The sequence below is a fragment of the Notolepis coatsorum genome (assembly GCF_963971535.1).
Source record: "Notolepis coatsorum genome assembly, contig: SCAFFOLD_240, whole genome shotgun sequence".
NCBI classification, from domain to species: Eukaryota; Metazoa; Chordata; class Actinopteri; order Aulopiformes; family Paralepididae; genus Notolepis; species Notolepis coatsorum.
This window is the reverse complement of record NW_028170771.1, coordinates 26827-54249: the sequence shown is the minus strand read 5'-3', so window position 1 is coordinate 54249 and position 27423 is coordinate 26827.

The window sequence follows — 27423 nt, the reverse complement described above, 5'->3', positions numbered from 1 at the left end:
TTGATGCCTACGCTATTCGCCCCCACAAGATTGTCTGTGCTATGTAAGCACAGATGACCGTCGCTCATTTTGGTCATTGGCCAAAGCGGAGGAATATCTCGGGGGGTTGGTCGAGACGGTGGCTTGATAGCTTTGTCGGGTGAGTGGCTTGGCGTTGTGGACCTAAATACATTGTTAGGGCAGACTACTCACAATTGCTTGTTATCAGGCCCAGACAGGCTAACTATCCGCTGCCCATCCGAGCTCTATGGAGGCTAATGAGCTAACTGAACAATGTACATGACAGATTCTAGCGTGCTAGCCGGATTCATCACTAGCTTACGCGCTGGCCTCGGGCTGGCTAGCGGGCTGTGTATATCGCCCGCGTCGAGACATTTGTGATCCGATAATGTTTACGTATTTTGGTTGCTGTTGCTGTTCAAAGTGACATCGGTTTGCACAATTCAATGGTGATCGGGTCCTTAACTAACTTCTTGTATGCTTTTATTTTTATATCCAGGATGTTTTGAATAGTAGAAGGTCGGTTGAATATACATATACAATATATGATAACAGTTGGGTCGGGTATAGCTTTGTTTGCACTTTAGCCATAACCCTCTTTTCCTTTTATCTTATTGTCGCTGTTTTTATGTCATCTGTATGCGCGATTTAAATGTGATCCGATTCTGCCTTAGACTATCTGCTGGTATGCTTTAATTTAATTTTGTTTTGAATTTCCCTTTATCCATTTATGCTATGACGTTGCGACACTGATACATAGACTCTGAGGTAGATGGTTACAGGGTTGATGTTGAGTTATTATATAATAATGGCTATTTTTTCCATTATAGTTGTCTCATGTTAGGGCCAAGGCTCACGGTGGTTCTTGACCGAATATACATACAAAATATATGATAACAGGTTGGGTCAGGTTTAGTTTTGCTTGCACTTTAGCCATAACCCTCTTTCCTTTTCTTCTTATTGTCGCTGTTTTAATGACATCTGTATGCGCAATTTAACTGAGATCCGATCCTGCCTTGGACTATCTGCTGGTATGCTTTAATTTGATTCTGTTTTGAATTTTCCTTTATCCATTTATGCTATAACGTTGCGACATTGATACGCAGACTCGGAAGTAGATGATCACAGGGTTGATGTTGAGTTATTATATAATAATGGCTATTTTTCCATTATAGTTGTCTCGTGTTAGAGCCAAGGCTCACGGTGGTTTTCGACCAATATCTTTATTGAGATTAATTTTATGTTTATTTGTGTTTATTGGACTAGTGGGGGTTTAATCAGGGGTTTATCTAGAGGGGGGTCGGAGTGGAGAGCGTCTTATTGGATCCATGACTCCAGTGGGTGATGAGAGGAAGATGACCATCCTTAGTGGATGGGGCATAGGGAGGGGATTGGAGAGTGGGTATAGGAGGGTTAATAATAGGACGGGTGGGTTAGGGTTTAGAGTAGAAGGAGGGTGGGTTGTAACTGGGGTGGTATTGTTCTGTGTTTTATGTGTTTATGTGTCTGTTGTCTTATATGTGTGTGATTGTTCCTCCTCTGAACTCCTGAGATTGACCGTCTGGGCCCGCCTCGATCAGCGCCTCGAGCCTCAGCCTAGCTGCACTGGTATGTTTTCTACGCATTTAGTCAAATTCGACCATGGCTAAATTGAATATTTTAATTTGGAACGCTGGGGGTCTTAACGCCCCTCACAAGCGTGCCAGTGTCCTTTGGTTATTGAAGAGAAGAAAGATTGACATTGCTCTCCTTAGTGAGACGCATTTATTGGTAGGTGATGTGTCAAGGCTGGCAAATCGACAATATCATGTTATCTCCTCATCCTCAGCCGATGATAAGACAAAAGGAGTCGTCATAGTTACAAGACGTAACCTTGATATCAAAGTCCTGGACGTATGGTCGGACACGGAGGGAAGGATTACTATAGCAAAAGTTGAGTTCTCTCATAGGAAGATGGCAATAATAGCATTGTATGCCCCTAACACATTTGATTCAGCGTTCTATAATACAATCATGAAGAATTTGTTGGAACTTACTGGATACGCTCTCATTGTGGGTGGCGATTTTAATGCGTGCTGGGATGCGGAGATGGATAGGTCCGGGTCCTCTGAAACAAGCGACCAACAACGGTCCTCTAAGGCCCTCAGGATGTGGGCCCAGGACACTGGGCTCACAGACCTATGGCGAATATCCAATCCCACCCTTAAGGATTACTCTCACCTGTCAGCCAGACACAAAACCTTCTCTCGAATAGACTATGCATTCGCATCCCCTAATATGTTTGATAGTTTCGACGTCTCATTGGTTCCCCTGGCTCTCTCGGACCACAAGGGGATTTTCCTTACGGCAACCTTTGGCAGGCTCTCCACGAGAGCTCCCAGATGGCGTTTTAACTCAACCTTGTTAAAGAACGATGATTTCTGTTCTGAGTTCAGGAGTAAACTAGCTGAATTCTTGCAGATCAACGTTGGCACGGTCGAAGACCCTAGGGTCCTGTGGAACGCATTGAAAGGTTTTATCAGGGGTCATGTCACACTTTTCGCCTCCAATTTGCGAAAATCCCGGTCAAAAAAACTAGAAGGACTGGAAACATTATATGCGGACCTATACGCATCCTTGCAAACTAACTATAGTGAACGACTAAACACACAACGTAAGATAGTCAAGAAAGAAATAAACTACATACTTAAACAACAGTCTGAGTTCTTGATACATAGGACAAGACAAAATTAGTACTTTCACGGCTCCAGGCCTAGCCATCTATTGGCAATGAAAATACGCTCGAATGATCATTTCTCGGATATCCCCTCGATCAAGACGAGATAGGGTAGTCACTACTGATTCGAAAAAGATCAACGACACTTTTAAAGAGTTTTACTCACAGTTATATAGCTCAGAGGTTAATCTCGACGACTCTAAATTTCAATCGTTCATTGGCGGGCTTGAGATACCCCACATTTCTGAGGAAGAGGCCAAGGAACTGGGGAAACCGATCACTCTTATGGAATTGAGGGAGACGATTGCTGAAATGCAGAGGGGTAAGGCACCAGGCTGGGATGGTATTCGACCCGAGGTGTATTTAGCTTTCTGGGACCAACTGGGTCCATTGATGCTCGATATGATCAATTATGCTATCGAACAAGGGGAGTTCTCAAGAGATGTCAACATGGCGTTGATTTCCTTACTTCTCAAGAAGGACAAAGATCCCAATGATTGTGGCAGCTATAGGCCCTTGAGTCTTCTCGGGGCCGATTTAAAAGTGTTTGCCAAGGTGCTGGCCCGCCGCCTGCAGAGATTTATGACGGTATTGGTACACTGCGATCAAACTGGTTTTATCCCGGGGCGCCTGGCTGCAGATAATCTTAGGAGGCTGTTGCATGTAATCGATAACAGTAAAGACAATACAGCTCCGTCCACAGTTCTGTCTTTGGATGCCATGAAGGCGTTTGACAGACTTGAGTGGTCATACCTGTGGAAGGTACTTGAGGTTATGGGTCTTGGAAAGAGTTTTATTCATATGATTAAAGTCCTGTATGCCTCGCCGTCTGCGATGATACTGACAGGCAAAAATTGTTCCACACGCTTTCCAGTCTCCAGATCTTCTAGACAGGGTTGTCCTCTGAGCCCAGGACTGTTCGCGCTTTCCCTCGAACCATTGGCCCAATTTATTAGGCAATCGGAGAACATCGTCCCCATAATGGTCAATAATAATTCCGGTCGGCCACGAAATTATTGGGAATAATCTGGTAAAATGTCAGGCTTTAAGATTAACTGGAACAAATCAGCCTGCCTACCTCTTAATGAGCTGGCCAAGGCGGTACGACTACCAGCTGATATCCCCATAGTAGAACATTTTAAATACTTGGGCATAGAGATATTCTCCACGCTGAATCAAACTACTAAGTACAACTTCACGGGTACTTATGATAAAATACGCCAGGATCTAGACAGGTGGTCGTCCCTTCCTAACTCCTTACAAGCCCGGGCTTCCATAATCAAAATGAACATCCTGCCTAGGATACATTTTGTTAGCCCAATGCTCCCCCTGCCCCCTCCAATAGACCACTGGCGCAAGGTACAATCGATGGTATCTAAGTTTATCTGGAATAACAAACGCCCGAGAATCAAAAGAGCTACTACTCAACATAGGAAACAAGATGGGGGCCTCGCAATCCCTGATTTTAAGCTTTATTTCTGGTCCTTCTCACTGAGACCTCTGATGTGCTGGCTAGACCCTGTAGATGCTGTATCTTGGCGCTCCTTAGAAGCGGCGGCGGTCTCACCGCTAAGATTGCAGGATGTGGTGTACTCCACTGTCTCTATTTCGAAATGCCGGCTGAGGTATGGACGATCATAACTCACGTGATCCAAACGTGGCGTAATGTACAGAGGTTGTGTGGGGTTAAATGCCCATGGCACCTGGACTCTCCAATTTTTAATAACCAGCAATTACTTGTTGGGCACAAGCCGGTTAATATTCCTCAATGGCAGAGGAGGGGAGTTCATACTCTGGAGGATATTTATGATAAGAACGGTCTCCGTGCGTTTCAGGACTTAAGAGAATTTTATGATCTTCCCGGCGAGTCCTTCTTTCTTTACCTTCAACTAAGGTCAGCGCTGAGGGCGCATGGCGTGCCGTGGGCTCAAGCTTTGCAACCACACCCCTTCCTCAGGCTCATAGTGGACAGGACGACCTCCAGAGGGTTTGTCTCAGACTTTTATACGCGCTTAATTCAACCCACGTATAAAAATGTATCATTGGATACAATCTGGCGTGTGGATATCCTGGAGTTGGACCCCGAGTTTGACTGGGATGATGTTTGGGCAAATGTGGCATTGTCTTCCCGCAACCCCAATCGCCAGCAAATTAATTTTAATTATATTCATAGGACCTATCTTACACCTAGGAAGCTATTTGCTATGGGACTGATAACAGACTCTCGGTGCACTTTGTGCTCTCAAAAGGCCACTGGCACTTATATCCATATGTATTGGGATTGCCCACCAGTGGCCCGCTTCTGGAGGTCAATAACGGACAAACTTTCAGATTTGTGTGGCTTAACTATCCCATTCACAGCTGTTACGCTACTCCTGAACGATATAACGACACTACCCGCGTCCGTACAACTGAAAAGGGTTGTCCTAGCGGGCGTCACAGCAGCGAAGAAGCTAATAGCAATGAGATGGAAGGAGCCCGAGAAGCTCACAGTGATTAACTGGTCCCTAACACTGTTGGATGTGATTTATCTTGAGATATCCACGGCGCGGGTGATTGGGGTGGGGCAGGCTGGGATTGACCTATGGTTCGCAACAGCCGAGAAGGTCAGGACCGCCGTGTGCGGCTGAGCGGGGTTGGGGTGCTTGTTCGGGGGAGTCCGGCGGTCTCGTGGGAGGGGGAGGAGGAGATGTCTTGTCTGTCTTGTCTTTTGCGATGTCTTGAATTTAACGGGATTTTATGGGGGGGCAGCTATTTAGCTATTTCTTCACTATTTGGACACTTTTAAACGGTTCCTGTGAGTCTATGGAACACCTCTGTAGGTTTTGTTTTTCAAGAAGGCTTATTGTTTTGTTTTCTGATTGTGTGATCAAAAGCAGCGTTTTCTTCCTCAGGACCTTAGGCCGTTTTGAGGCTGGGCTCCAACCACTGTGTGACCCGGTGGCATCTGTCACATAGGGTGATTGTTGTGAGGTGGGTTGGGAGAGTGGCCTTTTGAAAATTAGAGATATAGTTTTATTAATATAGGGCCACACGGCCGGTAAATGTTGCTTAATACTGGGAAAGACCAATTATTTATTAGATAGTACCCCTTGAAATTTAATAGGTTGAATTCTGTTTTCCCTTCTTTTTGTCTTTATAATGTTATTTCTGTATTATTATTGTTTCTGTTATTTTCTGTGAAGTTCTGAGTATTGTGATTGTGGTTATTGTGTCGTCTTGTTTCATGTGAATAATAAAAAATTTGATCAAAAAATCAAAAAAAAAAAGGATTTGCACTACAACCTGTACACCTTACTGTAAATTGTATATTAGTACATTGCATAGTATATTGTATATTGTATGGTAACTCAGTTAGTAACTGCATCGAACATTGTACATATGTATATACTGAACACTGACTTCTATTTTTACATGCTATACTATTTTATTTCATACTTATCTTGTCTAGCACAGTCTCTGGAGCATAACAGTAAGAAGCATTTTGTATAAAAGTATTCTGTACTTCTGTATGACAACTATTAAAGAAACTTGAGGGTCAATCTCAGTGTTAGTACTCCTCTGTTTCTTTTCTTTTCATACCTTTTTAAGTGAACGTGGTCTTGTCCTTGTTGTATCCATGTGTAATGTTGATAGTAGTGGGTGTACACAGATGAAAGAGAGCAAGTCTGTGTCTGGGATATAGGTCCCGACTCCCAGGCTATTAGCCTAGCCATCCTCTCAGCCTCTGTCGTCTTAAATGCTATGTTCTTTTGGTAGAACGGTTCGGCTGCCGCAGGAGTGTTGAGAGAGTAGCAGATTCCGTTCATGGTTATTGGTATAAGCTGTAGTCACGAGAGACCTGGGACGCGGTTTTTAGCCTCACGTATGTAGATTGGCTTTTAGCCATAAACGCTTAACCCGGAAACGGAAATGCTGAAATAATAACGTGAATTATTCTAAAAGTTATAATTATTTGCTAATCTTGTTTTAGTCAACATAAATTAACCCTTTTCTCACCAATGACGTGTTACGACGTCATTCCTCGTCATGCACAATCTGCCAATGACGTTTTACAGCGTCTTTGAGATCAATATTTAAAATTTCTGTCATGGTATTCATATTTCACCGACGGATCCTTGACGGGTGCTGTAGATCTCCACTCCACTTTAAGTACCTCGGAGCCTACATATCCGAGGACTTGACATGGACCACACACATTGACAGTGTTGTGAAGAAGGCACGACAACACCTCTACTTCCTCAGGCGCCTAAGGAAGTTCCAAGTCAGTCAGAAGATCCTTAAGAACTTCTACTCATGTACAATAGAGAGCATCCTGACTGGCAACATCACCTCCTGGTTTGGAAATAGCACTGCACAAGACCGAAGCAGACTACAAAGAGTGACACGTTCAGCCGAACGCACAATTGGAGGGGGGCTCCCCACCCTCCAGAACATTTACAACAAGCGGTGCAGGGGCAAGGCTAAGAGAATCATTAAAGACTCCAGTCACCCGAACAACTGCCTCTTTGAACTGCTGCGGTCAGGCAAGCGATACCGGAGTCTCAAGGCGAGCACAGAAAGACTCAGAAGAAGCTTCTATCCCCAGGCCATCAGGCTGCTCAACGAACAATGAACACTACACAACAACAACCATCAAACGCACATAGCACACACATCCACACGCACACACTCACTTTAAACAAACACACTGTAGCACCCACTCCCCACACTTTATAGCACACACTCACTTTAAACAAACACACTGTAGCACCCACTCCCCACACTTTATATTTATTGATGAAGGATTGCACTACAACTCGTACACCTTACTGTAAATTGTACCTAAATTGTACCTCATCCCATTTCTGCTTTGCACTATATAGTATTGTACATTAGTACACTGCATAGTATTGGATATTATATGGTAACTCAGTTACGTCTATTCTGCATCGAACATTGTACATATGTCTATACTGAACACTGTGACCTCATTTTCTACTTCTAATTTACATGCTATACTATGTTATTTGATACTATCTTGTCTAGCATAGTCTCTGGAGCGTAACAGTAAGAAGCATTTTGTATGAAAGTATTCTGTACTTGTTGTGAAGGGCCAGATTAAACTGAATATATATATGTATCGTTTGATATACTTTGTATATTATTCATATATATACACGGAATATCCCTTTACCTGCGTTCAGACCAGAGTGATATTCGCTCTCCTATTGGACAGCGCCCCCAGGCGCCAGCGCGCAAGCCCCCAACGGCAAGTTCAAAGACAACTGCAGGCATGTCAGAACATGCCCAGAGTCAGCGTAGTAATACGAGACAAGGACTGAGGTTGGGACTAGATATTCACTTAAGTATATATATTGGCGCAGGTGTAAACAGCAGTAGCTTACCCACCTTCACCACGAGTCAACGTGCAGTGAAGTGAGCAACCTTGCGTCTAAATAGAGCATTGAGAACCGTGTGCGAATAGAATGTTAAAGTGTCAGAGTTTAATGAAGTAACATTGAGTTCGACTTAATCTAATGTGAAGTAAATAGTCGATCATTTATTGTATATCGTGCGGCCACAGTTCTTCCGTGTGTAGCATTACCCATCGGTTCGTTGTGTCTTTAGCTAGTGCACTTAACCAGGCTGTGTGGCCTAAATACGTCGCCCACACCCGAGGAGTCCTAGGCGGAGAACCGTTGGACATGTACACAGGAGAATCGGCGCCGGCGATTGCAGAACCATTCCTGGTTGGATTATATTGATTTGGGACGTGACTACCGGAGAAGAGCATCGTTGATTTCCACTATCGTTTGGGATTCAACCTCGTGAGGATTACAACTCGGGCCTGCCTCGTGGACGGGGCTGGCTAGCTGTCATCAATGCTGTCGAGCATTTTGGATTACAATTATTGCTTTTGCTGCTGATCAAGGGAGTTTACAAGAACCGACTCCTGTACCTGGAGTCTCTTTATTCCTCATTGAATCAGACGGAGTACCCAAACATTCCTCTACCCTCCAGGCCTTACACCCCGGAGGGAACCCATTGTCTCCAGTTGGTACCAGTGTTGCCCTATATAATTGCTACTATACAACAGGTGGCGTCAGCTTAGACCCATCGTAGGATTCCTGCTATTCTTAGTGACTTATGCTCTTGACTGACTTTATGTATATTCTTCGCCATACAAGCGCAACCCTAATTCTCATTCTGTAACCTAACGTTGCCTAATAATAATAAATTACCCTCCAATAGTATTTCTGTGTCAATGCCGTGTTCTTGTGGGTGTTCACCATCTATATTTGATGTACTGTCTGGCCAGTAATTAAAGTACATAACTAGCAGTGGTTTAATCTATCACAATCTTTAATACTGTCAGGGTTTTGTAACCCCTCAGTTACAATTGGTCCTTCGAGCCGGATGATATCAGTGTAATATTTAATATAATATTAATATTAACCATGGCCAGCGGTGAACACTCCCCAAGCGGCTCCCCTAAGCTAGAAAGCCCGCAGCGCAAACGTCAGCCACCTCCATATCTGGAGGAATTCGCTTTCGTTCTACCCCCTAGCTTATCTAAACAGACGTTAAATACGGATAAAGCGGATAGTCAAAGCATGTCCAATCCTATCGACTTGGCGACCCTGCCAGTAGAGACCCCAGTGGGTTCAAACGAAACTGACTCAGCTCACGGGGGGGACCAGGTGGGACATGACATGACTATACCTCCAGACAGCGTCACCGGGATAGACCCCGGAGCGCTCCAGGATAAAGAAAGCGCTCCAGGGATAGAACCCGACACACAACCAAGTGAAGAGAACCGCGCCCAGGAGATAGACCTCGGAGCGCGCCAGGAGAACAGATCTCCAACAAGCCCTGTCAGCACCCGATCACCTCCCTCAGTGTCATCCCCCAGCGAGGAGGACCAGAGACTGGCGCAAGCCTTGATCGCCACACTGACAGCCTCCACCGAAAGAGACCGACTTCAGGGTGAACGCGACCGGCTTCAAGCAAAGACGCTTAGTGAGCGCGAACACTCCGCCACGGAAAGAGAGCGCCTCCACGCGCAACTCCAAGCGCAAGCCCTTAGTGAGCGCGAACACTCTGCCGTGGAACGAGAGCGCCTCCGGGCGCAACAATTAAGTGAGCGCGAACACTCTGCCATGGAACGAGAGCGCCTCCAGGCTCAACAGATGAGCGAGCGCGAACAACGAGAGCGCCTCCAGGCGCAACAATTAAGCGAGCGCGAACACTCTGCAGCGGAACGAGAGCGCCTTCACGCGCAACTCCAAGCGCAAGCCCTTAGTGAGCGCGAACACTCTGCAACTGAACGAGAGCGCCTCCAGGCGCAACAAAGGAGTGAGGACGACCGCATAAGACTGGAGGAGAGGCGCCTTCAGACGGAAGAGAACATCGAACGAGAACGCGCCAATGCCCAGCGCGAAGCAGAGCGCGACCGGCTGCAGGCGCAGATGATAGAACAATTGATCGCCAGGGCGACACCCCCTCTCTCCGCACGGAGATCATCACGACAAGGGTCTAGGGCACCTTCCCCTACCCGACAAAGCGACCCGGGACCCGGCCAACAGGAGGAACCTGTCTACGTCTCTGACCCCCCTCCCCGACCGGTCCATACGAGACCCAGCCAACGGGAAGAACCGGCCTACGTCGCCGAGAGACTGACTAGAAGACTCCAGGACCTAGAAGAGGAAGAGGAGGAATGTCAAGCCCACCAGCAGCAACGTACTCTGGACCAGGAGGCCCAGTACAGCCCCGACTTCAGCCCAGAGTCACTGCACTACAAACCCCCAACCCAACTCACGGGTGAGTTTGACGTACAGTCAGCACCGAGGAACAGCACCTGGGGACCCGGCCTCTGGTACCCACCAAGTACCAACCCACGACCACACGTACGGGGAGACTCGCCCAGGAGGCCTCTTCCCCTACGCTCACCAATGTGCCAGCCATCCATGGCTTCGTACCTTGGCACACCGACGTTCCCAGACTTTACGCGCAAGGACAGAGCACAGTACACGGAATTACGCATGTGTTTGGAGACTATGATGTCCGATGTCCCCGACGAGTCGTACAAATATGCCATCCTCCTCAAGCATCTCAAGGTGCCCAGAGCGCATAACATAGCGCTGGCATATTCCAACTCAAGCACCCCATACTCCCCGGCTCTAGTGGCCCTCGACCAGCGTTATGGACGCATATGGGATTACGTGATCCAAGAAATACGGGATATCGACCGCCTCCCCCCAGCCAAAGACAATAGAGCACTGGATGACCTCTCTATCAAGGTACAATCCCTAGTAGGGATGCTGGGGTCCCAAAAGGAGAAGGGGAGATATGAACTGTATGCTAATTCTAATGTGGAGCGAATACTGGAGAAGCTCCCTCCAGCCCGCCAAGAGCGTTTTCGGCGGCAGAGAGACCACCGTGATCCCAACGGCCCCGAACCATCCCTCCTAGACCTGGCCGCTTTCCTCGCAAGGGAAGTTAGCAGCCTACGACTGGACACATTCGTGTGGAGTGGATCTAGCCCAAGAGATGGACCTCGGAGGTCCAACGATAACCGCCGGTCAGTGACCGTTATGCACCAGGCCGAGTCAGTGCCGCAGCACAAGAACCACAGCACCCCCCAGACCAAGGGGAAGTGGAAGATTGTATGCCAGTACTGTGAAAAGGAACATTGGCTGTCTCAATGTGACACTTTCAAGAAGCTGACCACTGACGAGGTGAGTCAGTGGATCAAAGCCAACCGCTGCTGCTTCCGCTGCGTGCGCAGCCATATGGCAGCTGAGTGCCGCTTAAAGAAAAGATGCAGCAAGTGCGACGGCGCCCACTTGGAGGTCCTACACGACAGCAACAAGAAGAAACCCGTACCCCCAAGCAGCTCGAGAGTGAACGTCATGTACATAGACCCTGCGAAGAGCGGGAGCTCCCGAGTGCTCTTGAAGGTGGTCCGAGTGATCTTAAGCTACGAGGACAAGGTCATGGACACTTACGCCGTCCTAGACGATGGGTCAGAAAAGACTCTCCTCCTCGCATCCGCCGCAGCCCGGCTGGGTCTGCGGGGGAGCGAAGAAACAATGACAATCCGTACCATTAGAAGAGACCTGAAGACCATAAAGGGTGAAAATGTCTCCTTCACGATAGCAGCGGTCGGGCAGCCCGAGAAGCAGTATAGCATCACTAACGCCTTCACCAGCCATGACATAGGCCTGTCACAGTACACCTACCCCATCCCAAAGCTGATGGAAAAATACGTGCACCTACGTCAACTACCTATACCGCTCATCGACGACGCCACCCCGACCCTGCTCATAGGATCCGACCACGCACACCTCATCGTCCCAACGGACCGGGTCCACATCGGGCCCAGAGGATGTCCAGCAGCGGTCGAGACCCGCCTGGGTTGGACACTACAAGGCCCCCTCTCCGGGTCTCCCAACCGACCGACAGCCACTCGCTGCCTCCACTCGAGGATAAACGAAGAAGACACCACCCTCTTACAGCACGTCGAGAGGCTATGGACATTAGACGCGATGCCCTTTAAGAATGAAAAGAAACTCGTTCGTTCAAAGGAAGACACTTATGCCATAACCCTCCTCGAGCAGAGGACAAAGAGAGTCGAGGTCAATGGAGTGATGAGATACGCAACTCCACTCTTGAGGCGAGAGGGTATGCCCACCCTCCACGCCTCAAAAGAAGCGACAGAGCGATATCTACTGAACACCGAGCGGCGTCTAGCCAAAGACCCCACTCAAGCCACTGTGTACCGCGCTGAGATCGACAAGCTGATCACAGCGGGACACATAAAGAAAATTGACATTCAAGAGGCCGACCAGACGATCGAATCTTGGTACGTGCCCCACCACAAGGTCCACCACAACGGCAAGGATCGCATTGTATTCAACTGCAGCTACCAGATCGGACTACAGAATCTGAATAAAGAACTCTTGCCCGGCCCAACACTCGGCCCCTCTCTCCTCGGCGTACTACTACGTTTCCGCCAAGACAAGGTGGCCATCAGCGGCGACATCAAAGGGATGTTCCTGCAGGTGCGACTAGTGGAGGAGGACAAGCCCTTGCTGCGGTTCCTATGGAGAGAGAGGATCAAAGATGAGCAACCATCCATCTACCAATGGGAGGTCCTCCCCTTCGGAACCACATGCAGCCCATGCTGTGCTACGTTCGCACTGCAAAAACATGTGACAGAAGACCCTGAAGCTGACGAGGAGGTCAGACAAAGTGTAGAGAGGATTTTCTACGTGGACAACTGTCTGCAAAGCGTCTCGACGCCAGAAGAAGCCGAAGCCCTCCTACTCAAGCTCCGCGCCTCACTGATCAAAGGTGGCTTTGATCTCCGGCAGTGGGCCAGCAGTGACCCTCAAGTACTTCGCAGCCTCTCCCCAGAGACAAAGGCAGCAAGCAGCGAGACCTGGATGGCGACCATCCCAGGTGAAGCACAGGAAATGACATTGGGCCTAGTCTGGCGCTTCAAAACAGACTCGCTCCATTACAAATACACACCCCTGACCACGGAGCAGGGAAGGTCGACCCCTCTACCGACCACCAGACGGAGCGTATACAGAACACTCGCAAGGCAATACGACCCGCTGGGGTGTATCCTACCTTACACCACCCGGGCGAAAATGATTGTACGAGAGCTGTGGGACAAGGAACAGGGCTGGGACGACCCCATACCCGATCACCTAGCTTCCACCTGGAGAGAGTGGGAGAGAGAACTCAACTCGCTCCAAAATGTGAACATACGCCGAAGCTACTTCCCACCCACAGTGAGGCTGGAGACGTGCCAGATGGACCTGCACGTCTTCAGCGACGCCTCAGAAGTGGCCTACGGTTCGGTGGCTTACTTGCGGGCCCGAGAGGAGGGAGGAGAAATACACACAGCCTTTATCCTGGCTCGCTCAAGGATAGCCCCCCGCAAGCAACAATCGATCCCGCGTCTAGAGCTCTGCGCAGCTCTGGTAGGCGCGCAACTCGCCACGTTAATCCAACGTGAACTCACCATCCCGGTGCAAAGAACAATCTTGTGGTCAGACTCCATGACCGTACTCACATGGATCCAGTCTGATTCTTGTAGATACAAGGTCTTCGTGGGAGTCAGAATCACAGAGATCCAAGACCTAGTAGGATCAGCGCGCTGGAGGTATGTGGACACGAAACAGAACCCAGCCGATGTCATCACACGGGGGATGTCCCTAGATGACCTCACACGTCACAATATCTACAGTGACGGTCCTGAGTTCCTCAAGCTCCCGGAGGAAGAGTGGCCTACCCCCACCCCTCGGGAGGCTAGTCAAGAGGAGGCAGAGATCAAGAAATCTATGTTCTGTGGGTTGACGCACACTCCAGTCCCCACTGACCCTAACATAGACGACTGCCTCACCTTTGAGAGTGTGCAGCTAAAGACATTCCTGTGGCACCACCCTGAGGTTCCCCCCACTACCGACATTAACGCAGCGAACTACGAAGAGGCAGAACTCCTTCTGCTACAGCGAGCCCAAAGAGACTCGTTCCCCGACGAGCTAGACTGGCTGCAGGGAACAAAGCCAATCCCGTCAGACAGCAGACTGCTCCACTTGGCCCCCGAGCACGACACCCATGGCCTCATCAGGGTGGGTGGTCGTCTGAGACGGGCCCCGGACTTAACGGATGACGTCAAGTTCCCTATAGTCCTCAACAGCCGACACAAGGTCACTGAGCTCATCATAAAGAAATACGACGAGGATGTGCACCACGCTGGGGCAGAGAGAGTCTTCGCTGAGATCCGACGTCGCTATTGGATACTGAATGGAAGAGAAGCAGTACGTCGCTTCCAGCGGACTCGACCAGACTGTCGCCAGTGGCGAGCACAGCCCAGTATACCCAGGATGGCCGACCTGCCTCACCGTCACACCCGACCCGTGGCGAGGCTGATAGAATTGCCGAGGCTCCCTGACTCCCCTGATGACGACCATGACCCACTGACTTTGTAGATTGCCCTACTCCCCACAACAGACATTGAGCAGTTGACTAGACTATTAATCGGTCTTCCTTTAACTAATTAGGTGCAGACTAATTAGGAGGCGGCTGTTGTGAAGGGCCAGATTAAACTGAATATATATATATGTATCGTTTGATATACTTTGTATATTATTTATATATATACACGGAATATCCCTTTACTTGCGTTCAGACCAGAGTGATATTCGCTCTCCTATTGGACAGCGCCCCCAGGCGCCAGCGCGCAAGCCCCCAACGGCAAGTTCAAAGACAACTGCAGGCATGTCAGAACATGCCCAGAGTCAGCGTAGTAATACGAGACAAGGACTGAGGTTGGGACTAGATATTCACTTAAGTATATATATTGGCGCAGGTGTAAACAGCAGTAGCTTACCCACCTTCACCACGAGTCAACGTGCAGTGAAGTGAGCAACCTTGCGTCTAAATAGAGCATTGAGAACCGCGTGCGAATAGAATGTTAAAGTGTCAGAGTTTAATGAAGTAACGTTGAGTTCGACTTAATCTAATGTGAAGTAAATAGTCGATCATTTATTGTATATCGTGCGGCCACAGTTCTTCCGTGTGTAGCATTACCCATCGGTTCGTCGTGTCTTTAGCTAGTGCACTTAACCAGGCTGTGTGGCCTAAATACGTCGCCCACACCCGAGGAGTCCTAGGCGGAGAACCGTTGGACATGTACACAGGAGAATCGGCGCCGGCGATTGCAGAACCATTCCTGGTTGGATTATATTGATTTGGGACGTGACTACCGGAGAAGAGCATCGTTGATTTCCACTATCGTTTGGGATTCAACCTCGTGAGGATTACAACTCGGGCCTGCCTCGTGGACGGGGCTGGCTAGCTGTCATCAATGCTGTCGAGCATTTTGGATTACAATTATTGCTTTTGCTGCTGATCAAGGGAGTTTACAAGAACCGACTCCTGTACCTGGAGTCTCTTTATTCCTCATTGAATCAGACGGAGTACCCAAACATTCCTCTACCCTCCAGGCCTTACACCCCGGAGGGAACCCATTGTCTCCAGTTGGTACCAGTGTTGCCCTATATAATTGCTACTATACAACAGGTGGCGTCAGCTTAGACCCATCGTAGGATTCCTGCTATTCTTAGTGACTTATGCTCTTGACTGACTTTATGTATATTCTTCGCCATACAAGCGCAACCCTAATTCTCATTCTGTAACCTAACGTTGCCTAATAATAATAAATTACCCTCCAATAGTATTTCTGTGTCAATGCCGTGTTCTTGTGGGTGTTCACCATCTATATTTGATGTACTGTCTGGCCAGTAATTAAAGTACATAACTAGCAGTGGTTTAATCTATCACAATCTTTAATACAGTCAGGGTTTTGTAACCCCTCAGTTACAGTACTTCTGTATGACAACTATTAAAGAAACTTGAAACTTGTCTCACAATCTACACTTTATGTTTTCTTGCTCAAGGACACATGCTGCCCGGGAGAACCTTGAATGAATTATCAATCATCACTGTATTTGTATAGTGCTTTTCTAGACACTCCTAGCACTTTACAGACAGACACCCAGTCAATCCAAACTCAGCCAGGAACAAGACTAGGCAAGTCTAGTTAAGCAAGACCCAGGCAAGAACAAGACTAGGCAAGCCTAGTTAAGCAAGACCCAGTCAAGAACAAGACTAGGCAAGCCTAAACTCTACCAGGTCTTACCCGACGCCCGCGTACAATAGCGTGCTGTCTTTTCTTTGCGGCACTATTTTCTCATTTTTTGGCGGAGGGACACCATTTTTTGTGACCATATTAGGAACACCGGCCGCCACACACACAGCAAGTATCACTCCGCAGCTCTGACCAGAAGTCTATAAAAACCTCCGTCGAACGCAGCTCGAGTTTTTCCAAACTTTCCCCCAGACCGAGCGGTCGCAGAATGAATTCTTACGGTGAAAACCTTCTCTCCTGTAGATTTCTAAAACACCGTGTAAGTACTGTTTATACTAATCTGTTGGACTTCATATAGCATTCGTTAACTTTTATGACCGTCTATAGTGTTTGTGAGATGTTTTTCCAGAGATTCTGGTCATATTTTCCAACAAAAATCTTGTTTTGAAATGTACCGTGTGCAAGTAGCAATTTCCCCCCAGGTAGAGTTACCTGTGAGTTGGCTAACATTAGCGCTAGCGCACAGCTAACGGCAACACAGTTGTCGTATTTATTTCGCAAATGCAGTGTTTTCAAATAAGCCACATTGCTGTATTTAGTGTATTCATTAGTGGGTCATATTCCTATATGTAACATATCTCATTTTATCAACCTAGAATTGACGGGAGTGTCTAGATGCTGGAACTAGCTCCCATGCTAGCGCCGATGCTAACAGCACCGGCTGAGATCCAGGAACAGCGCAGTCATTATGTACCCAGGAAAAATCTTTCTAGGAGGGAGAGGTTCTAGAAGGAAGACAAGGCTCTATGAAGATAATGGGGTAAGTTTGAAGAAAAATTTTAACACACATGAACGTTTTATAATTACAATCACAATATGTGACTCGCCGTGACCAAACCCGATTTGATCCGCAAAGGGGGAGGTGCTCTGAAATGACTTAATGTCTTGCTGTCCAGAAAATCCCAAAAATCGAAATCTTGATTTTTTTTACATATTTGAATTGTCATTAATCTGTTCCATTATTTGCCCTTAGTTGCAAACTTAAATACAACTTGTAAATGAGGTAATTATTGCTATAATAGTTCCACAAATTTTCTTTCAATTGAGGATAAAAAACTACACGAGCGGGCTTGGGCCTGTCCACAGGGGCCAAGTACATGTACTTAATAGGTGTTAACACACAGACGTCATTATTTAGCTCTCCTTTCTCAGAGAGAGAATAACACACTATTAATACACTATCTTAATGTTATAAGTTATAAGCAACGTAACGCAGTGTCTAAAAAAAAGATTAAAAAAAAAGAGGCCTTGACCCGTTATAAAACGCATGTTTTAACTTAATTAAAAACCATTAAAACACAGTTAGAATTTTATGAGCGAACGAATTTCGTTAGGGTGCATTTTTTCCAACCTAATGGGTAAATACATCTAAATAACACTGTTGAAAGCTTGGCTGTGTCGACGTTACAAATGTCCAATCGCGCGGCTTGGTGCACTGCTCAGCAGCTGCAGCGCGAGGCTGGACTGCTGGAGAGATGTTGTAACCCTTTCACTGCCACACTACAGAAGCGCTTAGTAACGCGGATTTCTTTGTGCAGAATAAAAATCTGAACGCTGAAGAGCTGCTGCTGTTGCAGCGCGCAAGAGAGATGTTGTAACCCTTTCACTGCCACACTACAGAAGCGCTTAGTACCGCGGATTTCTTTGTGCAGAATAAAAATCTGAACGCTGAAGAGCTGCTGCTGTTGCAGCGCGCAAGAGAGATGTTGTAACCCTTTCACTGCCACACTACAGAAGCGCTTAGTAACGCTTCGCCTCAAAGCCGTTTCTGGCCGAATTAGTCATTGAATCTTAAATTTTTTTTTTAATTCTTATTCAGAGGTATTTCGTCGAGATTTCATAATTTGTAATGTGGCAGCGAAATATGTAGAAATATGGTAAAAAAAACTATTTATCAGTTTTTTTATCCGTCACTACCACACTACAGAAGGTTAACCTTTCACTACCACACTACAGAAGGTTAACCCTTTCACTACCACACTACAGAAGGTTAACCTTTCACTACCACACTACAGAAGGTTAACCCTTTCACTACCACACAACAGAAGGTTAACCTTTCACTACAACACCACAGAAGGTTAACCTTTCACTACCACACTACAGAAGGTTAACCTTTCACTACCACACTACAGAAGGTTAACCTTTCACTACAACACCACAGAAGGTTAACCTTTCACTACCACACTACAGAAGGTTAACCTTTCACTACCACACTACAGAAGGTTAACCCTTTCACTACCACACTACAGAAGGTTAACCTTTCACTACCACACTACAGAAGGTTAACCCTTTCACTACCACACTACAGAAGGTTAACCTTTCACTACCACACTACAGAAGGTTAACCTTTCACTACCACACTACAGAAGGTTAACCTTTCACTACCACACTACAGAAGGTTAACCCTTTCACTACCACACTACAGAAGGTTAACCTTTCACTACAACACCACAGAAGGTTAACCTTTCACTACCACACTACAGAAGGTTAACCTTTCACTACCACACTACAGAAGGTTAACCTTTCACTACCACACTACAGAAGGTTAACCTTTCACTACCACACTACAGAAGGTTAACCCTTTCACTACCACACTACAGACGGTTAACCTAGTTGTTGTGTCTTTCACTACCACACTACATGTATTTACATCTAAATGCTTCTGGAGAGGCCATCAGAACATTGAACATTGACTTTAGCATGTCTATTTTTATCTCGTGTTATTTTAAATGCTAATAAAATCTTGAAACTTGATTAATCTCTTGTTTATTATCAGGGTCCCTTTCACTACCACTACCAGTCACCAGACTCATTGTAATAACAAAGAGCCTCAGACTGGAAAGCTGCCAGGTGTTAATTGCCCTAGAGAGAGGGGGGCCATGGATTACAATGACTTCTGGGTAGTGTTGTAGTTGTTTCACTATTGTCACAGAATAGCCTGCTCGTCTCTTGAAGGCTATTATCTCTGAATACGTTTTGTGATAATCACCATGAATCATAGGAAGTAGCTTGCAAAGTATCCCACCAAAATGTTCAAGTGATGGCTTATTTTGAAGGTATGAATCTGTACTTTCATAATATTAATTATTATTAATTAATTATTATAAAAGTAATTATTGCTATAATAGTTCCACAAATTTTCTTTCAATTGAGGATAAAAAACTACACGAGCGGGCTTGGGCCTGTCCACAGGGGCCAAGTACATGTACTTAATAGGTGTTAACACACAGACGTCATTATTTAGCTCTCCTTTCTCAGAGAGAGAATAACACACTATTAATACACTATCTTAATGTTATAAGTTATAAGCAACGTAACGCAGTGTCTAAAAAAAAGATTAAAAAAAAAGAGGCCTTGACCCGTTATAAAACGCATGTTTTAACTTAATTAAAAACCATTAAAACACAGTTAGAATTTTATGAGCGAACGAATTTCGTTAGGGTGCATTTTTTCCAACCTAATGGGTAAATACATCTAAATAACACTGTTGAAAGCTTGGCTGTGTCGACGTTACAAATGTCCAATCGCGCGGCTTGGTGCACTGCTCAGCAGCTGCAGCGCGAGGCTGGACTGCTGGAGAGATGTTGTAACCCTTTCACTGCCACACTACAGAAGCGCTTAGTAACGCGGATTTCTTTGTGCAGAATAAAAATCTGAACGCTGAAGAGCTGCTGCTGTTGCAGCGCGCAAGAGAGATGTTGTAACCCTTTCACTGCCACACTACAGAAGCGCTTAGTACCGCGGATTTCTTTGTGCAGAATAAAAATCTGAACGCTGAAGAGCTGCTGCTGTTGCAGCGCGCAAGAGAGATGTTGTAACCCTTTCACTGCCACACTACAGAAGCGCTTAGTAACGCTTCGCCTCAAAGCCGTTTCTGGCCGAATTAGTCATTGAATCTTAAATTTTTTTTTTAATTCTTATTCAGAGGTATTTCGTCGAGATTTCATAATTTGTAATGTGGCAGCGAAATATGTAGAAATATGGTAAAAAAAACTATTTATCAGTTTTTTTATCCGTCACTACCACACTACAGAAGGTTAACCTTTCACTACCACACTACAGAAGGTTAACCCTTTCACTACCACACTACAGAAGGTTAACCTTTCACTACCACACTACAGAAGGTTAACCCTTTCACTACCACACAACAGAAGGTTAACCTTTCACTACAACACCACAGAAGGTTAACCTTTCACTACCACACTACAGAAGGTTAACCTTTCACTACCACACTACAGAAGGTTAACCTTTCACTACAACACCACAGAAGGTTAACCTTTCACTACCACACTACAGAAGGTTAACCTTTCACTACCACACTACAGAAGGTTAACCCTTTCACTACCACACTACAGAAGGTTAACCTTTCACTACCACACTACAGAAGGTTAACCCTTTCACTACCACACTACAGAAGGTTAACCTTTCACTACCACACTACAGAAGGTTAACCTTTCACTACCACACTACAGAAGGTTAACCTTTCACTACCACACTACAGAAGGTTAACCCTTTCACTACCACACTACAGAAGGTTAACCTTTCACTACAACACCACAGAAGGTTAACCTTTCACTACCACACTACAGAAGGTTAACCTTTCACTACCACACTACAGAAGGTTAACCTTTCACTACCACACTACAGAAGGTTAACCTTTCACTACCACACTACAGAAGGTTAACCCTTTCACTACCACACTACAGACGGTTAACCTAGTTGTTGTGTCTTTCACTACCACACTACATGTATTTACATCTAAATGCTTCTGGAGAGGCCATCAGAACATTGAACATTGACTTTAGCATGTCTATTTTTATCTCGTGTTATTTTAAATGCTAATAAAATCTTGAAACTTGATTAATCTCTTGTTTATTATCAGGGTCCCTTTCACTACCACTACCAGTCACCAGACTCATTGTAATAACAAAGAGCCTCAGACTGGAAAGCTGCCAGGTGTTAATTGCCCTAGAGAGAGGGGGGCCATGGATTACAATGACTTCTGGGTAGTGTTGTAGTTGTTTCACTATTGTCACAGAATAGCCTGCTCGTCTCTTGAAGGCTATTATCTCTGAATACGTTTTGTGATAATCACCATGAATCATAGGAAGTAGCTTGCAAAGTATCCCACCAAAATGTTCAAGTGATGGCTTATTTTGAAGGTATGAATCTGTACTTTCATAATATGTAAAAAAAAATGAAGATCCCTCAACATGACCCTGAAGTCCATACCTGGTCACATATGTAAAAAAAATTATTAATTATTTTTTTATCAAATCTAGTTTCATTAATTAATTAATAACTTTTGAACAATAGATGCTATTTCTAATCTGTCAGCTGTTCTATATTGCCAACAAGATTGTCTACATTCCATTCAATATACATAAATCTGATTTAAGCAAGGAAAGTTTAATTTAATACATTTTTATCTTCCAAGTTTGAACCATAATAATAAAAATTATGATGATAATCATACACTTATTTTATATCATTGGAAAGCCCTAGTTGTTAGCTTTAAAATGGCACCAAATATGAGGTACTTTGAAATACCCAGTAACTAATAATCTATCACAAACCAATGCAATATCATGTTCAGGAATTTCCTAAATACAAAATAGCTCTGGAAGAAGACCCAGCCAAGAACGAGACTAGGCAAGCAATGATTATAATTTTGTATACAGTATAGCTATATTCTTATCATAATTTATGTAAAGGTTTTTGTCTAAAATCTGCAAATGGATTATGCAAAACAAGTCCCAATGTAATATTTTCTTTACAATCTTACCACTGACAATCTCTTGAGCGGGATTTCCAGGAGTCTTGTCTGTAGTTTAGCTCCACTTTTCTCTCCAAGCTCCTCATAACCTTGGATTACAAACCAGTCTGTGTCCTTTTCTGAAACTGAGAGAAAAGACATTTTTTATTTGTTTATTAAAAAGGATCCCCATTAGCTGATGCCAATGGAGTCTTCCTGGGGTCCGAAGTCCCACATATATATGTGGGGTCCGAAGTCCCACATATAAATATATACACATACAAATATACATACACACACGCGCACATACATATACACGTATACATATACACACACTATATACATACATACATTTTCAGAATGGTCTTTATTGCCAAGTATACTTTTCACATACAAGGAATTTGCTTTGGACGTTACTGGTGCGACATTAGCGGACAGACATTAACAGACAGATAATACAATAAATTGGTGGAGTAAAATAAATGAAATATGAGCTATGTTAAAGGAACACTCAAACATTTTGGGAAATTAGCTTATTTAACATCTTCCCTGGAGTTAGACAAGAAGATGCATAGTTTTTTTTGTCTCTCTGCATGCATTAGGCTTAGGGAACGCCTGGACCGTTAGCCTAGCTTAGCTTCATCACTGGAAGTGGGTCATACATTTACCCGAGTTCCCAAACAGTCAGAAAAGACACTCCAAATACAATCAAATCAAATTTATTTGTAAGGCCCGACAACACACGTTAATGTCCCCATGGGCTGGACACTAGGGATGTCCCGATCCCGATCATGTGATTTTGAGTATCTACAGATACCGATCTTTCCCGATCAAAGACATTTTTTATTTTTTTTTAAATCCCAATTTCTCACATTACATTCACCCTGAATGTTGACGTTATCCAGGTGAAAAGTTAACTTCATTCAAGCGAGGCATTGCAATCCTTGACTCAATCATTTGATGTATAATTAAATCAAAGGAAATGCGTTTGGGTCCGAGTGTGGCTGGTCTGCCGTTCTGCAGCTGGATACTATTGGTTTGTTTTGGCAAAATTCTTCTGCTCTGTGACAATAAATAAATGAATGATGAAATACAATTTAAAACCAAAACGAATGCCTCAGTATGAGTTTAAGACGTGAACATGGTCATGTTTGTTGAATTAAAAAAATAAACAAAATAAATTAAAAAAATAAATCCCATTTATTTTTGTCGATCCCGATCTTCGGAAAATCACGTGATCGGATCGGGACATCCCTACTGGACACGTCTTCTTTAAACAAGTCAAGAACAAAACAAGAACACCATAAATAAATGCATAATAAAATGCAACACTCCCAGACATACCCCACACGAAGGTAAGGAAAAACTCACTAAAACCTAGCAATAGGAAAAAATGCACCACAGGCAATGTGGAGGAGAGAAACCTTAGAAGGGCCATTCAAGGGGGGATGTCCCTTCTTAGATGTCGTGATAGTAGTGTTGCAGTAAAACAGGCGAACAGTTGGTAGGCATGCACTCATATGCGTAGTGAAACGCAGATAAGTGCATGCGATAGCAACTCAACATTTTGAAAGATTAAAGATAGAGCTGATAACGGATCTATTTGAGGCAAAGGCGCGGCACAGAGAGGGTCGCATTGTATCCTCGCATACAATCAAAATACAACTCAAACGTTCCTGTAAACATGTTGTGACCTGTGTATTTACCACATGGAGAAATAAAAAATTATTGAATTAGACATTTCCGTTTTCTAAGCAGATATACTCTGAACTATTTTTTGCCTAACCACTCCTGTCTGGGTGCAGTGATTTCACGTCACCAGTGCTACTTTTTCTAACGTCAAGGTCAGTGTTTTTTTTCATTTTCGTTTCATTCAAAGGATCCGAACCGATTGTAGTTATTATGGCTACGATGACTGTGGTAAGTTTTCATTTATGTTTTTAGATGGAAGGCTGTATTCTCACCCTGCAGCCCAGGTACCTCACTCTGCTCTCACCCACCTGGTGACTGGGAGACTCTGGGAGACTTGTGTGACTGGGAGACTTGTGTGACTGGGAGACTTGTGTGACTAGGAGACTCATGTGACTGGAGACTTGTGACTGGGAGACTTGTGTGACTGGGAGACTTGTGTGTCTAGGATACTTGTGTGACTGGGAGACTTGTGTGTCTGGGAGACTTGTGTGTCTGGGAGACTTGTGTGACTGGGAGACTTGTGTGACTGGGAGACTTGTGTGACTGGGAGACTTGTGTGACTTCTGTGAGTGGGAGACTTGTGTGACTGGGAGACTTGTGACTGGGAGACTTGTGTGACTGGGATACTCGTGTGACTGGGAGACTTGTGTGACTGGAGACTTGTGTGACTGGGAGACTTGTGTGACTGGAGACATGTGTGACTGGGAGACTTGTGACTTGTGTGTCTTGGAGACTTGTGTGACTTGTGTGGCTTGGAGACTTGTGTGACTTGTGTGACTGGGAGACTTGTTTCACTGAGAGACTTGTGGGACTAGGAGACTCTGGGAGACTTGTGCGACTAAGAGACTGGGAGACTTCTGGTGGATCCTGCTGGACGTCACTCACTTCACGATAATTGATAAATGACGGAGCATGAAAAAATAAATACATTATTGTTGGGAACTCGGGTAAATGTATGACCCACTCATCCAGTGATGAAGCTAAGCTAGGCTAACGGTCCAGGCGTTCCCTAAGCCTAATGCATGCAGAGTAGGGCTGTCTTAAATACTTCAAAGCTTCATTCGATGGGCATGGGATTCGAATATGAAAATCAAATTAGATTATTAAAAAAAATATGATTTTCTTTCTTTTTTTGTGTGCAAAATCAACACTGCCTCTTTGTTAATTACAACAAGCAGTGCTATTTGTTATTTAAGATGAGGTCAGACTCTGCACTGACAGATTTGTGTTCATTGTGCTGCTTTTATAAAGCCTCAAATGACAGCTTACAATATTTCATGAAAGCAAAGTGTTTCGTTGGTCTAAGATTTAAAAAGGTTTAAACTTTACAGCACTGACAAAGTTGAACAAAGTGATGTACAAGTCCCACAACATAAAAAAAATTATAAAAAAAAGAAATAAAAGTTTTCATCTCGAATCTTCGAATTAAAATAGAATCTCGTCCCCGAAGCTTCGAATTCCAAAAAAATATCCGAAGGTCAGCCCTAATGCAGAGAGACAAAAAAGGTATGTATCTTCTTGTCTAACTCCAGGGAAGATATTAAATAAGCTAATTTCCCCAAATGTTGGAGTGTTCCTTTAAGCACAATAGAATAATATATTTATGAAATAAAATATAGGCCAGGGCTGTACGACTGTATATAAGAGGTTGAATACAATTATATGGGATATAAACTAAATAACTATATAGCACAATAGATATAGTACAATTATAAGTATAAAAAAAAAAAAAAAGTAGGCCAGGGCTGTGCAACTGGGCAGATGTGGTAAATGATACAATTATATACACTAATTAGAAAGAGCAACAATACAGTGGGCAAGTATATAGTCCAGTAGGGTGTGTTAATGTAACACAGTGGGGGGGTGTCACTGAGGGTCCCGAGCCTTGTTGATGAGGCTCACTGCAGAGGGGAAGAAACTGTTATTGTGGCGTGAGGTTTTGGCCCTGATGGACCGCAGCCTCCTGCCAGAGGGGAGTGACTCGAACAGGTTGTGACCGGGGTGGTAGGAGTCGGCCACAATCTTACCTGCACGCTTCAGAGTTCTGGAGGCGTACAGGTCCTGGAGAGATGCCAGATTGCAGCTGATCACCTTCTCAGCAGAGTGGATGACACGCTGCAGCCTGCCTTTGTCCTTCGCCGTGGCTGCAGCGTGTCATACTGTGATGGAGGAGGTGAGGATGGACTCAATGATGGCTGTGTAAAAGTGCACCATCATCGTCTTTGGCAGGTTGCATTTATTCAGCTGCCGCAGGAAGTAAATCCTCTGCTGTGCTTTCTTGATGAGGGAGCTGATGTTCAGCTCCCACTTGAGGTCATGGGAGATGATGGTTCCCAAGAAGCGGAAGGACTCCACAGTGTCCACTGGGGAGTCACACAGGGTGATGGGGTTGAGTGGGGCTGGGTTCCTTCTGTAATCCACAACCATCTCTAGGGCTGACCTTCGAATTTTTTTTGGCATTCGAAGCTTCGGGGCCGAGATTCGATTTTAATTCGAATCTTCGACATTTAAAAAAATAAAAATAAATATTAAATTTTCCTTAAAACATTTATGTTGTGGGACTTGTACAGCAGTTTGTGTCAGTGCTGTAACGTTTAAACCTTTTTAAATCGTAGACAAACTAAACACTTTGCTTTCATGAAATATTGTAAGCCATCATTTGAGGCTTTTTAAAAGCAGCACAATGAACAATGATCTTAAATAACAAACAGCATTGCTTGTTGTAGTTAACAAAGAGAGGCAGAGTTGATTTTGCAATAACATTTTTTATATATTCAAATTTTATTTTCCCATTCGAATCCCATGCCCATCGAACGAAGCTTCGAAGCTTCGAAGTATTTAAGACAGCCCTAACCATCTCCATAATAAACTCTCCATAAACCATAATATTACTTAAGAGGGCTAGATGGTGTAGTGCAAGGAAGATGTTTGTGGCTGCAGGACTTCCATCCCAAGCTGCGTTAAGAAATCGTATGTAGAAATGTATTTGCCAGGTAAATGAGATCATCTTGGTTTTGTCATTGAATCCCAGCAGTGGAAACACAGAGACAGTTGTCTTTATGTAAGACTTATCTTTTAAACAATGTTTTTATGGTGCTTTTATATGTAATTTATTCTATGTATTGTCTTTTATATGGACCCTGAGTCCGTAATAAAATGTAGATTGATTGACATCCATGAGGTATTTAGGAATGATGGAACAATTAAGAACAAGAAATTAAGAACAAAATTACTTTAAAGAATGTAAATGAAGTGGTAAAATGATTACCTCTGGCAAGTTCGTCTATGTTCAGCAGCCCATCCTTGTTGCCACGGGTGATGGGAAGCGTGTGGACGTCTGGACAATCCATTAGGGGTTTCTCTAGACGTTGACACAAAGATGTCCAAAACAAATTCATCATGGTGGACGCAGTGGATTATTTGCCAAAAAACGAAAGGCTAAATTACAGCAGGTTAAGAGAGAAAGATACCTTCATGTCATGGTTCATAATGTACCAACAATAGCCTAAATCTGCCAAACTTTTTTGTTGTACTGTACTTGTGCTGTATAAT